The sequence below is a fragment of the Gossypium raimondii genome, chromosome 12 (assembly GCF_025698545.1).
Source record: "Gossypium raimondii isolate GPD5lz chromosome 12, ASM2569854v1, whole genome shotgun sequence".
NCBI lineage: Eukaryota > Viridiplantae > Streptophyta > Magnoliopsida > Malvales > Malvaceae > Gossypium > Gossypium raimondii.
In genome coordinates, this window is record NC_068576.1 from 29,068,626 (window position 1) to 29,080,454 (window position 11,829).

At 35.4% G+C, this 11,829-nt stretch overlaps 1 long non-coding RNA gene and 1 other non-coding gene across 2 annotated transcripts; one reads left to right on the forward strand and one right to left on the reverse strand.

Moving 5' to 3' along the window:
- Positions 1-352: 352 nt before the first annotated feature.
- On the reverse strand, positions 353-7,453 carry LOC128035384 (uncharacterized). Its single transcript, XR_008191816.1, has 3 exons — positions 6,968-7,453; positions 1,402-2,342; positions 353-914 (listed from the first exon to the last, which is right to left on the reverse strand). It is a non-coding gene; the product is annotated as an uncharacterized LOC128035384 (long non-coding RNA).
- On the forward strand, positions 1,645-1,751 carry LOC128035677 (small nucleolar RNA R71). Its single transcript, XR_008192229.1, has one exon. It is a non-coding gene; the product is annotated as a small nucleolar RNA R71 (small nucleolar RNA).
- Positions 7,454-11,829: the final 4,376 nt, after the last annotated feature.

Here is an 11,829-nt window from a genome sequence, read left to right on the forward strand (position 1 = left end):
AATTATAGGTTCGGCTAATCAAGAAGATAAGTAAAGGAAATGGTTGGTGAAAGATAAAAGTGAATGGGCTTAAAGATCAAGAGTGAACCAACACTATAGTTGAGTGTCGACACAAAACTTATAAGACTTTCAGGTGGTTTACGAAATGGATAGGATAGAACCTTGACCCGTTACTTAGTAAAGTAAGAACCAAAGGTATAATCGGGGTGAACGCCACACTCGGGGTTGAGTGATAAGTTCAAAGAAACAAGATAGACGCCACTAGCTATGATAGATAAGTTAGCTTGAGTCTAAAACGAAATAAGAGAGTTGAAAACTCACAAAATGTTATAAAAAATAATCAAAGGTTCAAAAGTCTAAAATACATCTAATGAGCTTCATATTTATAGCTCAAAAACAAGGATAGCCGAATGGTCATTAAAGAACATGAATGGTCAATTCGGTTCAGGCTTAATGAGCTGATAGTTAAAGGAAAATTCCAGGTAGCTTCTTGTGCATTGTGGACATCTATAATCAGCTTCTAGATGCCTCGAAATTAAGCTGGAGTAATTGGAGGCCTTGGGAGCTGAATGGTGTATGTAGATTCAGCTTAGGGAATGAAACTTGGCTTAAATTATGGCTCCTTGATCAGCTGAACAGTTTGGACTTCATTAAAGTCAGCTTGGGTTCTTCAACAGTTTCTAGGTGTGAACAAAAGGAAATGAGCAGGCCTTGTGTGTGAACACACAAAAATGAACGGCCTTGGTGAGGGAATGGAATATTTCGACTGATGGAGCTTTTAAGGGTGCATCGGTGAGCTGAATGATCAGCTTGGAAAGGTGCAACAACAGCCACCTCTTAAATGTCGTCCTATGTTCCATGCACACATTAAATTTGGCAGCAGCTACCTCTTTAATGTCGCCCATGACATTTACCTGCATCCATTAAATTCGTTAATTAAAGCAGCTTTGAGACACAATTAATCAGCAGCATTAAATTCGGCTGGACATAGCAACATGAAATAAATTTTTCCTTAAGCTAGACGCATTAAAACTATGTCCTTGAATCAGACACATTTAATTTATGCATGAACTAAGACAAATTAATTACCCACATATTAATTTCAGCTGGACTAGGACAAATTAAAAACATGCAATAGACTATGACAAATAAAAGCATGCATTAAAAACAAATAAAACACATTTAACATAAAAAATTAATATGTCCAGATTTTAACAAATTTATTAACTTAAACTAATTAACTAATTTAACTAGCAGCAATTTATTTATTTTATTTCAGCAAACTAAAAGCATAAAATTAAATAAATTGAAGTTCAAGCTCAATGAGCTAGAATCAGCTCGAATTGAGCTCCATTGAGCTGGAACAAGCTAGTTCAGCTTGCAAGAGTTTGCGATTGGCACCTGATGAGCTGAGCCAAGGGCATTTCCAGGGCTGGGTCGTATCATCCATAGTACCAGCAGCTCTCTTGTACGTCCCAACTCTTGTGGTAGGGTACTGATAGTCATTATTGGCAATCTTTTCCAAAATCTCATATGTTAGTCGTAATTTTTATCCAACAATGTACCATTGGCAAATACATGAACTACCATTCTCGTATGTGCATTCAATCCATTATAGAATATTTACATTTGAGTCTAGATCTGAATCCATGCATCGGACATTTTTGAATTAAATCTTTAAATCACCACCAAGCATCATATAATGTTTCATCCTCTAATTATCGAAAAGATGTGATGTCATTTCTAAGCTTGGAATTCATGTTTGGTGGATTATACTATAGCAAAAACCTCTAGCAAAGGCCATTCCCTGATGTCACTGTTCGTGACGGCAAAGCATTCAGCCATGCTCTCGCACTATCTCTTAAAGAATATGGAAACAGTTTAAGTCTCAGGGCGTCTTCAGGAACACCCTATTTCCTAAATGAGTCACAAACCTCTAAAAAAAGTCTTAAGTGCAGTTTTGGATCTTCAGTTGGTAATCCACTAAACTGTTCTACTGTTTGCAAAATCTGAAACATTACTGATTTCAACTCAAATTGCTAAACTTGTATTTGTGTCCTAACTATCCTTGGATTCAAATCATCCAAAAATGGAACAACATGCTCTCGACTGGGTCTGTCTCGGTCATCTATCACCTGACGAATAGGAGGATTAACACCCTGAACATTTGGATTATTATTAACACCAGGACCATTTGGATTATCATTATGACTGGGATCATTCCCATTTCTAGTCATTTTTCTTAGTTATTTTCGCCTTCTTCGCAAAGTTCTCTCGATCTCTGGATCAAAAGGATACTTATTATTAGCAGGAATGCCTTTTCTCATGCACTGATGGCAAACCTGTAGAAATCAAATTAAACTAAGTTAGATAAAACTAATGGAATTATATAAGAAAATAGAAAAAAATCAAATTTACCAAATTGCTTCTCCCTGGAAATGGCACCAAAAACTTGTTGCATGTGAATATAATATACGAATTGTGCAAGTATACATGTCAAATCAAGTAATAAAATGATAAGTAAGTATCGTTCCCACGAGGATCAGATTGAGGCACAAAAGTGGTCAACTTATTATAATAAAGTTAGATTAATGTTATAGCGATATAATGATAAGAATGCAGTAGTAAACAAAAGGAATATTAATGTGAAAACAATGTGTAACTGATGACTAATTGAAAATTCTATGGCAATGCAAGAGTAAAAATGCAATAACAATTATGAGAATAACTACGTGAATAATATGCAACGAATAAATAAATAACAAAAAAATGCTATGGCAAAGCTACTACGGCAAAGATAAGGGTTACGTAATGTTGAGTGGGAAGGTCGGGATTACTAAGAATCTACTTTTCCTGTCAGCGATGCCTCTGCAAAATCATACTTAGCCTACTACCCAGAAGAGTTCTAAAGTGGCCTACTTCTTTCAAGAGCAGAAACCTCAAGTTACCTTGTCTGTGTCTTAGGCCTTTAATATGGTACCCTGCATTGTTCCCTTCTGTATGAATGTTGCTCTATGTCTAGAGTCTACTACAAGTATCTATCAAGTACTTGCCCATATCATTCCACCACGGTCTACCTAATCTAACCTTTTCAGAATTTAGATTAATTTAAGGGTATGCTACACGGTCGGCTATGTCTAGGGATTGCTCACATGTATTGTAAAGAATAAAATGATTGAATGAAATAGTCCATTAAAGACAGTTAAATTTTCATCAAAGTAATCCCAACCCTATGAGATTTAACTCATAGGCTGGAAAATAAAATTCAACTCAAACATCGTTTTCATCACTGTAATTCACGATGAAATAGATTAGAAATAATGGAAGAACGTCGAGAAAATAGCGTTTGCTTGTCTAATCCACACTCCAGCTGCGTAATGTCCTAATGTGGCTGAGAGGGGTTGCTCGCGTCTCTTTCCTCTTCCTGTTTCTCTTCAGCCACTGCCTTCTAATTTGCCTAAGGATCTCTACCCGCACTTTCGTACCCTAGGGTTTCCTCCTTTACTTTTTTTTAAATTACTTTGTTTTTTTTTCAAGATAATACCAACAAGCCCAAGATTTATCTTATCCTCTTTTATAGGCAGATTTATCTGGTGCAAGTAGAGGTGGGTTAGGTTGAAACTAATATGCGTTGAATATTGACTGGGAACCTTTCCGACATTGCCAGGGAATATGAGCTGGCAATCTGACCACCATTTTGCCCTGACAAAACTTTACTCATTTATTTCTTGTTCCTTATCCTTCACCTACCAATACCACAAAACACAGCCCTTCCACAAGCAATTAAAAGCACCTAATATTTAAATGCAGCCCAAGTTCTAATGCAATGCTAAAAATACTAATGAAATGTCCTAAAATGAAACTAGATGTACTTAAGTACAGGCAATTAACTAGGTCCAAAGGCATAAAATATAACACTTTTCAAGAGTTATCAACTAGATTTTACATCATTTACAAATTAGTTCTTTTTAATTAATTAACTATTTAAATATTAAAATTTCTTAACCAAATTTTATATGGCCCTAATAACACTCCGTAAATATTTACGGGCTCAATTTATAGAAATGAGGTGTCGATACCTCCTTTTTCTAAAACCACTTAACTTTAATGATATACCACTTGAACTTAACTATTCATTCAAATAACATAAATTACCAAATAAAAATTTATTATAGTACTATATTTGACTCATAAATATTAAATAATAATATTTATGAACTCACTCGTCAGACTTGTGGCCCCGAAACCACTGTTTCTGGCTCTATTGAAAAATGGGATATTACATTTTGCTTACTAAGTTGAACTGCCACCAAGGTGTCGTTTAAGTGACAAAACCCAAGGTTTTATCCTTCCTTTGATTCTTCCGGAAGTTGGCTTTCACTGCCATTACACTCGTTCTTTTGTTTAGTGCTGTTAGAATACGACATCACACTAGGTCAGTTATTGACCCTATCTTGGTGGACCCTAGTAGCCTACTTCCTAGATTGTTGTATGCGCAATGAACCACCAGTTCTAGGTGTTTTCCAGAAGTTCTATCAATTGATGATTACTAGACAAGGGGCTAATGTTGGTTATGCCCATTTTAGTGTTCGACAAGGCTGTGAACCAATAATTAAAAATAACCTTTCTAATCTTCACTAGAGGAAGGAAAAATTCTTAAGGGTCATTTGTAAACATGAAAATGGGTTTGGCTTTCCCACCTGTTGGTCACTTCCCAGGAATTTGTTTGTTCTCAAAGTTTGCCAGTTGATTCTAAGGTTGCTAATAAGCAATTCAACCATTTGAGCAAGGGGTGTATTCTTGAGTTCATAGAATTGGTTATAGCTTGGAATATCTTCCAATACTACTTACTAAACCAAAGTCCCAATGGTCGACAAGATATTGATTGCATCAGTTGGCTAGACAACTACCATATACCTTCTGCTTCGAAGGCTTGGCCATTCGATGCGCAGATCTAATTTGGCACATAGGAGAACCTCTTTTCTACTTCTATGAATTCTGTAGAATACATTCTCGAAATTGGCTTATCACTCCTCGTATTCCTTACTCTTCTTCTTCCTTTTCAAACAAAGCTAAACTTGAGTTGGTTTTGTAGGATCTAATCCAAAAGCTCATATTTCGCTCAATTCAATACCAAGTATAGACATTAAGGCCATTTTGGAAAAGTCTTATGCTAAAGAGAGAGCTACAACTACCCCTTCTAAAATATTAGTTACAAACAAGTACCAAAAGAGGCCTAGAGCAAGTGAAGATGCTCCAGTTTCTAAGAAGAGTGAACCCCCACAGCCAAAATGGCGTAGACTTAAGAAGGGACTCCCAAATCCGAAGGTTCCTTCTCCTTTAGTTCCATCATTGCCTGCTGTGCCATCAGTCCTAATGGCACCCGCCTAAACTGCAGCTCACCTACTCAAAACATGGGTCATATGCTGACATCCCAACAAAAACCTTACCATTGGATCCACTTATGATCCCCATAAATCCTAAACTGCAACCTTCTTCTACTAAGAGTGATGAATTATTTCCTTGGTGTAACCTTTATGCTTCATCCTCTATTTCTTTAAGTTCAATCTTCTAGAGCCAATACAATATGATCCCTCCACAATTAAAAGAGGCTTTCTGATCTTACATTACATCCAAATTGGACTCATCTCCTATCTCGTAGATGACCAAATCTACCCATGCTCTATCTATGGAATATGGGTTATTTAGTATAACCTTTCAAGAGTTTAACAATTACCATAAGGCCAAGATTGCAATCTTGGAGGAGTTGAGTAAGTTAAAAAGTAAGACGATAGAGGAGCTATGCTACAACAAGCAAGTTCTTAAAAGCGAAGTTGAACGTCTCGACTTATGTATCATGGCTTGGAAGCTCAAAGATAAGGACACAGAGAATAGGTGCAAACGATTAGAGAGGAAGGTTGAGTCAGTCCTCATAAAAGGAACAACTCCAGACCTAGAAGCTATACTATAAGGCTAAATTGGATAGTCTTCGCCAATCTAATGATGAAGCCTTTAGAAAATACGAATAGGACACAACCAAGAACTTGACTGAGGCACTGCTAGAGTTAAAGGCTAACTTGGTTCTCCACACCCAAATGGCCTTGGTCCCGTAGACTTAAGTCAGGTAGACTACGACTTCCTAAAAGACATTTTTATTGATTCGTTGGATTTCAATGTTTACAATCCCAAGGGTAAAGTGTAGAAAGATTTCCAATCAAAATGGAAACAAATTGTTGGTTTCTTCATCCCTAACTACCCTAAAATAAATGGGTATGGATCAGATTTGAGATGAGAGAGATGGAAGACTGAGAATCAGAATACAGGCAACACCATTTATTATTTCCAATTGCCCAATTCAGTCTTTCAAAAATCGTCCTTCTCCACATAAATTGGGGAACTTTGAAACCAAGATCCATCAAGCCATTATTGAGAATAAAGTTCTGAAATAACTTGCAACTAGGAAAAATTGGGCGACCTCCTCTCTTTTCATTTGGTGATAACACTGAATTGGAATCTCCCAACAAAACCCAAGGCTCTTTAATGGACTAAGCAATTTACTCTAACTGGTCCCATAAGATTTTTTATTTTTTTTCTAGAAAACCATAAACAAAAGTTACTAAAACATTTCTGGATCCTCCGTTCTTCCCCAAGCGACAATGAATAAATTGTGGATCATTTAGTATAATTTGAACCTGACTGCTATTTTTCCAACAAATCCATAAACCCCCAACAAAACCTCTAACTTCAATTCTGTGAGAGCAATCCAGCCCAATTTTAACTATGATTCCATCTGCCTTCATACCACTGACTCGAGTTTCTAGGAAAGCCACAACATCAACGTCAAAATCTGTAAAATAATCTCTAACCACCCTAGCAAACTTAGGAGATGCACATCCTTTACAGTTCCAAACAAAAATACTAAGTAACATCAGAAAGACTATAAAAAGAAAAAATGAAAACAACATACCCATCTCAAGCATCGAGAGTGGTCGTTTCACTGGAGCCTAGGTGCTCCCCCTGAGAATTGTTAGAATTCGCAATCAGACTATCGGAACCAATCTTTTCAACAACTCTTGACATTGCTTTAGCAACAGACTCACGACCGAGAGCCTTCACTTTAAATTTACTACCTTTACCTCGTAAATTATGAGAACCTCTCTTTAGCCATTTAAGGTCTCCAAATTTCAGTGAAGATGAGGAAGCTCTAGAAGACATATCACTTGAAAGGAAATTGGGGTTTTGATTTTCAATGAATTTGATGGCCGAGTGGAATTTCGAGTTTAAAATTGTTATAACTAATTTTTCTAAATGCGTAATAGAGGTGCCTTTCGCTTGCTGGTATGAAGCTTTAGAACGATGCATAGTGGGGCTAGAATGAGAATTACCCAAAGATTACTCCTTATAATTGGTTTGGGTCTTCGAGAAAGGTGGGAAATCCTTTGGGTTAATGTAACCCATATGAACTAAAAGAAGAATTGGAGAAAAGACAACAGGGCCCACACTTGCCTTCTTTTGAAAACCATTAACTTCAACAGACCTGGGGGCCCTTATGAGTAGTCCACTAAGCCCTTGAATGCGGAGCCCAACAGAATGTGTAGTTGCTGCCTCTGAAGAAATAGTGTCCTTCTTGAAAGAGACATTAGCGTTTAGGTTTACTAGGCCCAAAACCCCATCAGTTTTATCCTCTCCAGGCCACAGTCTATAACATCATCTCCAGCAAGTAGCGCTGAAGCATGGACAACGATTGCCTATACATTACTCTCCTTATGAGTTGACTCACATTCGCCTAAGGGCTTGTTATAAATGGAAACCCCTTTTCCTTTCAAATTAGCTAAAACAATGGGATTAGAATCCCCAATATTAATTTCGTTCCTATCCCTAAAATCATGCAGGATATTAAAACGCGATCCCGTAGGATCTGTTACTTTCCTTTCTTCCAGGCCAAACGCTAGTTTCCAACCCAATCTGTTGTTCCGATAATTGACCACCATCCAAGGCCCAAACAAGTCTGATTCTTCCCTATTTTCAACCCACACAAAAAAAATGTTGCGAAGGGGCTCTAACTCAATGTGTTGAATACGACCATCCACCTTAATTTTAGAGACCAATGCCATATTAAGGTAAAAAAATCGCCATACGAACAAGCCAGCCCCTATGATCATGTTGGAAAAATGGGTTTGGAAAACATAGCAGAAAATAAATTTAGGGAAAACAGAGTTTTAAGTTTTTTTCCAAAACAAAATCTTGGTTGTGATATCTAAAGTAATAAACAGTTTATCGAATCAAAATTGTACATTTTCGATTCGTCTAAGATGAGCTCTTCAACTGAGTAGTCTTCTCCGCTATCCTCAAGCTCACGTCTGTCGAGTGTGGGCTCACTTCGAATTAGAAAAATTTTCACAAAAATTACCAATAGGGTAATTTCACAATTTCTCTAAACTTTTGAGTCAAGTTGTAAACTAGAAAAATATCTCTAGAAATTTTCTGAAATAATCTCTTCAGATAATTTTCTCTCTACAACTTTCTATTAAATTTAAGTGTGTGTTAAATAATGACCCAAGGCTCTCTTTATATAAGGAGAGTTTAGAGAGTTCAATTATGATTAAACTTATCACTTTAATATTAAATTTAATCTAATATTTATCTTGATAAATAGTAGATTAAATTTAATATTAAATCTTATTAAAATAATAGAATGTTTATCTACAAGATAAACATTAAATTTAATTTAATATTAAGATATTCACTCACTTTAATATTAAATTAATAAAATACTATTAAGATAAATATTAAATTTAATTTAATATTAAACTATTAAAATAATATTATTTTTGGAATAGTTAATCTAAAATCAAATTCTCTGCTAGAGTCCCAATAGGAGTGTAACTCTCCCACTGCTCAACCACGGAAGACCAACTGCCACCGGTCACTGGGACACTGCCGTCGCAACCGTCGGCACCATCGTGTCCAATGATGCAGGTGCGACACCCTTACGGCACCCCGACCCGGTTTGGCTAATGTTGGTTTGGTCCGGGTCAGTGACAACCCAACCAATCCGATTTACCTACCGGTTGGATCGTCAGTTCGGTTTCACATACTGGCCCTGATTTAACCAATTTTTGGGTCTTGGTCTCGGTTTTGGGCTCCTAGGCCTAATTTACGATCTTAGGCCCAATTTTCAAGTTCAATTACCCATTGAGCCAATTGTCTAACTTAAAAATTAATTTTCAAAAATATCATATTAATTTTAATTAATATGATTAATTTAATTTTACTTGATTAAAATTAATTTTCCCAAAAATCATTTAGGTTTTCAAAATTAATTTTTCAAGAAAATTCTTTAATCAAATTCTCTAGTTGAACAATTCTCACGACTACCTAATTTAATTCCACATCGAATAAATCAACTCAATTAAATTATTTCCAAAGTCGTAGAATTTTCTTCTGATTCAAATGAAGTCCGATCGAGCTTTTGTTGAGCTAGCGGAGGGACCAATCGGACATATACAATTAGGCTCTAGTAATTGCAATTATTTTGAGAAGCATTGTTCCAATATTTCGCAATTACTTAATCATAGAGCCAGTCCACAAGAAGTACCATAATTAAAAATAATTTATTGTAAACTTTTTACGAAAGCAATTAATCCAACTACTTTGTCTAATGACCTCGTCATGTGTATGTTACCCTCATATGATATCATTGATTCCTTTGAGTTAAATCCGTTCACTCAATACAATCCTATTTTATCTCATTGTCACCATTGTGTCTTCTTAATGATTAATATGATCACTGCCAACAAATGACTGTGATAAATTGCTTGTTCGAGAACAAGCAACCCGTGGTCACTTTCCATATTTATCAATCCATACAATGCCGATGAGAGGTTATCATTAACTCTTTAATTGAGCTATGAATTCCATTGTTGCTAGTAAAGTCATGCTATACACAAGTCATGTACCCAACATACTGGATATGGGCTCAATCATCTTTAGAGCATAAGCCTCCACTTATATCAAAGCACATGAGTTACATACGCATGGTCAGTAACTAACTCAAGATTTAGGTAAATCACACCATGAGCGTCACGAGCGAATTAATTCACAAACGGATTCAGAATTAATTCATCTTGGGTCCAGCCCAATGTATCAATCTACCAATGAATACATCTATGTCTCTACTCGTGGAGTCAACTGCTCCGATAGCCAAGACTAGTCATCTCCCCAATTGGAATTGTAGATGACATAATAATCCTTTTCAGTATTTGAATCAAATGCTCACTTCGATTCTTTTACGAGATTACGGACTTATTTAGATTATCTAATGAAGTAAGTTGTCTTTCTCGCAATGTAAACATTCTTACAATGCCACTTATCTTCAGTTTGAATTTAGAAAATTAATGAGCTAATATTTGTTTGTCACAATTTCACTATGCATGCAAAATATAAAAGACAGAAATACAAAATACATAATAGTGGAATGTGAAACTAACTTTATTTATTCATCGTTCAAATAAATAGAAAACAGTTATATGTTTACTACAATATGGGCACATTTCCCAATAGAGCATTACCCATGTTATTATCAAGTTTAATGACATGCCCAATCGTCTACCCAATACTCATTAAAATACTCTTCTAGTACAAAAAGCCAGGGAGACCCGAAAGTCGTATCTAAGCAACTACGTTAGACGGGTATGGTTGGCTAGTTGAGAAAGATTCTGACCAGGGTTGGATCGTTAAATACTGTCCAAAAACAATCCAAGGTCCTTCTATTAGAGCCCGGATATAGTTTGATTCCTCTTAGAATTTTATCATGAAATAATCATTCTTTAAATCCATGATTTTGACCGAAGTTGATGGCTTTCATAGATGATAGATCTTATTCGAAAGAGTTTGAAACCCTATTTTCTTGCCCAATAACTTGACCACGACCATGGGAGACAGACTCTGATATAATATCTAGTGAAATCAATTGCGGTTTCCATCCCCATCCACTACCATAAGATGGTTGTCTTCCCTCGCATCATTACAATGCATACGAACTTTCTTGGTAGCTTTGTCTTCCAGAGAAGTCAACAAAGAAGAAATCTCCATAACTTGCTTTTTGTTTTTATTAGTTTATAGTTAACTCATGACTAAAACATGTCACATTGCGTTAAAATTTTAATGAAATACATATCATTCTTCCTTTTAATTTTTATTTCAAATTTAGTTACGACTCTTTATTTTTTTAACATTTTATAATTAGAGATGATAAAACTCAAACTATTTGATAGATTTCAATTCAATCATACTAAATAAAGTGATTTAAAATTATACATCTATAATATAGCAGGACGAATAATACAACAAAGCGTATTAATTATAAAATAGTAGTTGATTTAACATCATCCCTTCCGTCCTGTTTTATTCGCATCTAATAACTACAAAATTCCAAGTTGTTGCAATTCATAAAAGGCATTTAAGTTTAATGAAATGGTAAACTTACATGTACGTACAGACAATAAGAATTCCAACCTTTTTTTTTATTGTTTTGAATTAGAAATCCAGCAAAACTAGAAAAAGAAAAAGAGTAGGGGTAAAATCTTGGATGTGGGTTCCACAAGCACGTGGCATTGTCCAAGGAAATTAAATTTAGGAAAGTTTTTACCTTGTCTCCGTAGAGACATGGGAAAAATATGACAAGCTGGTGTTAATACAAGTTTTGGATGATAATCGTTTTTAATTGAGGTTTGATTTCTTTTATCAAAATTAAATTTTAAATTTGACGAAATTTGAATCTTCTTTTATCTAAGTTAATTTTTGATATTTTATTAAAAATCTTAATAT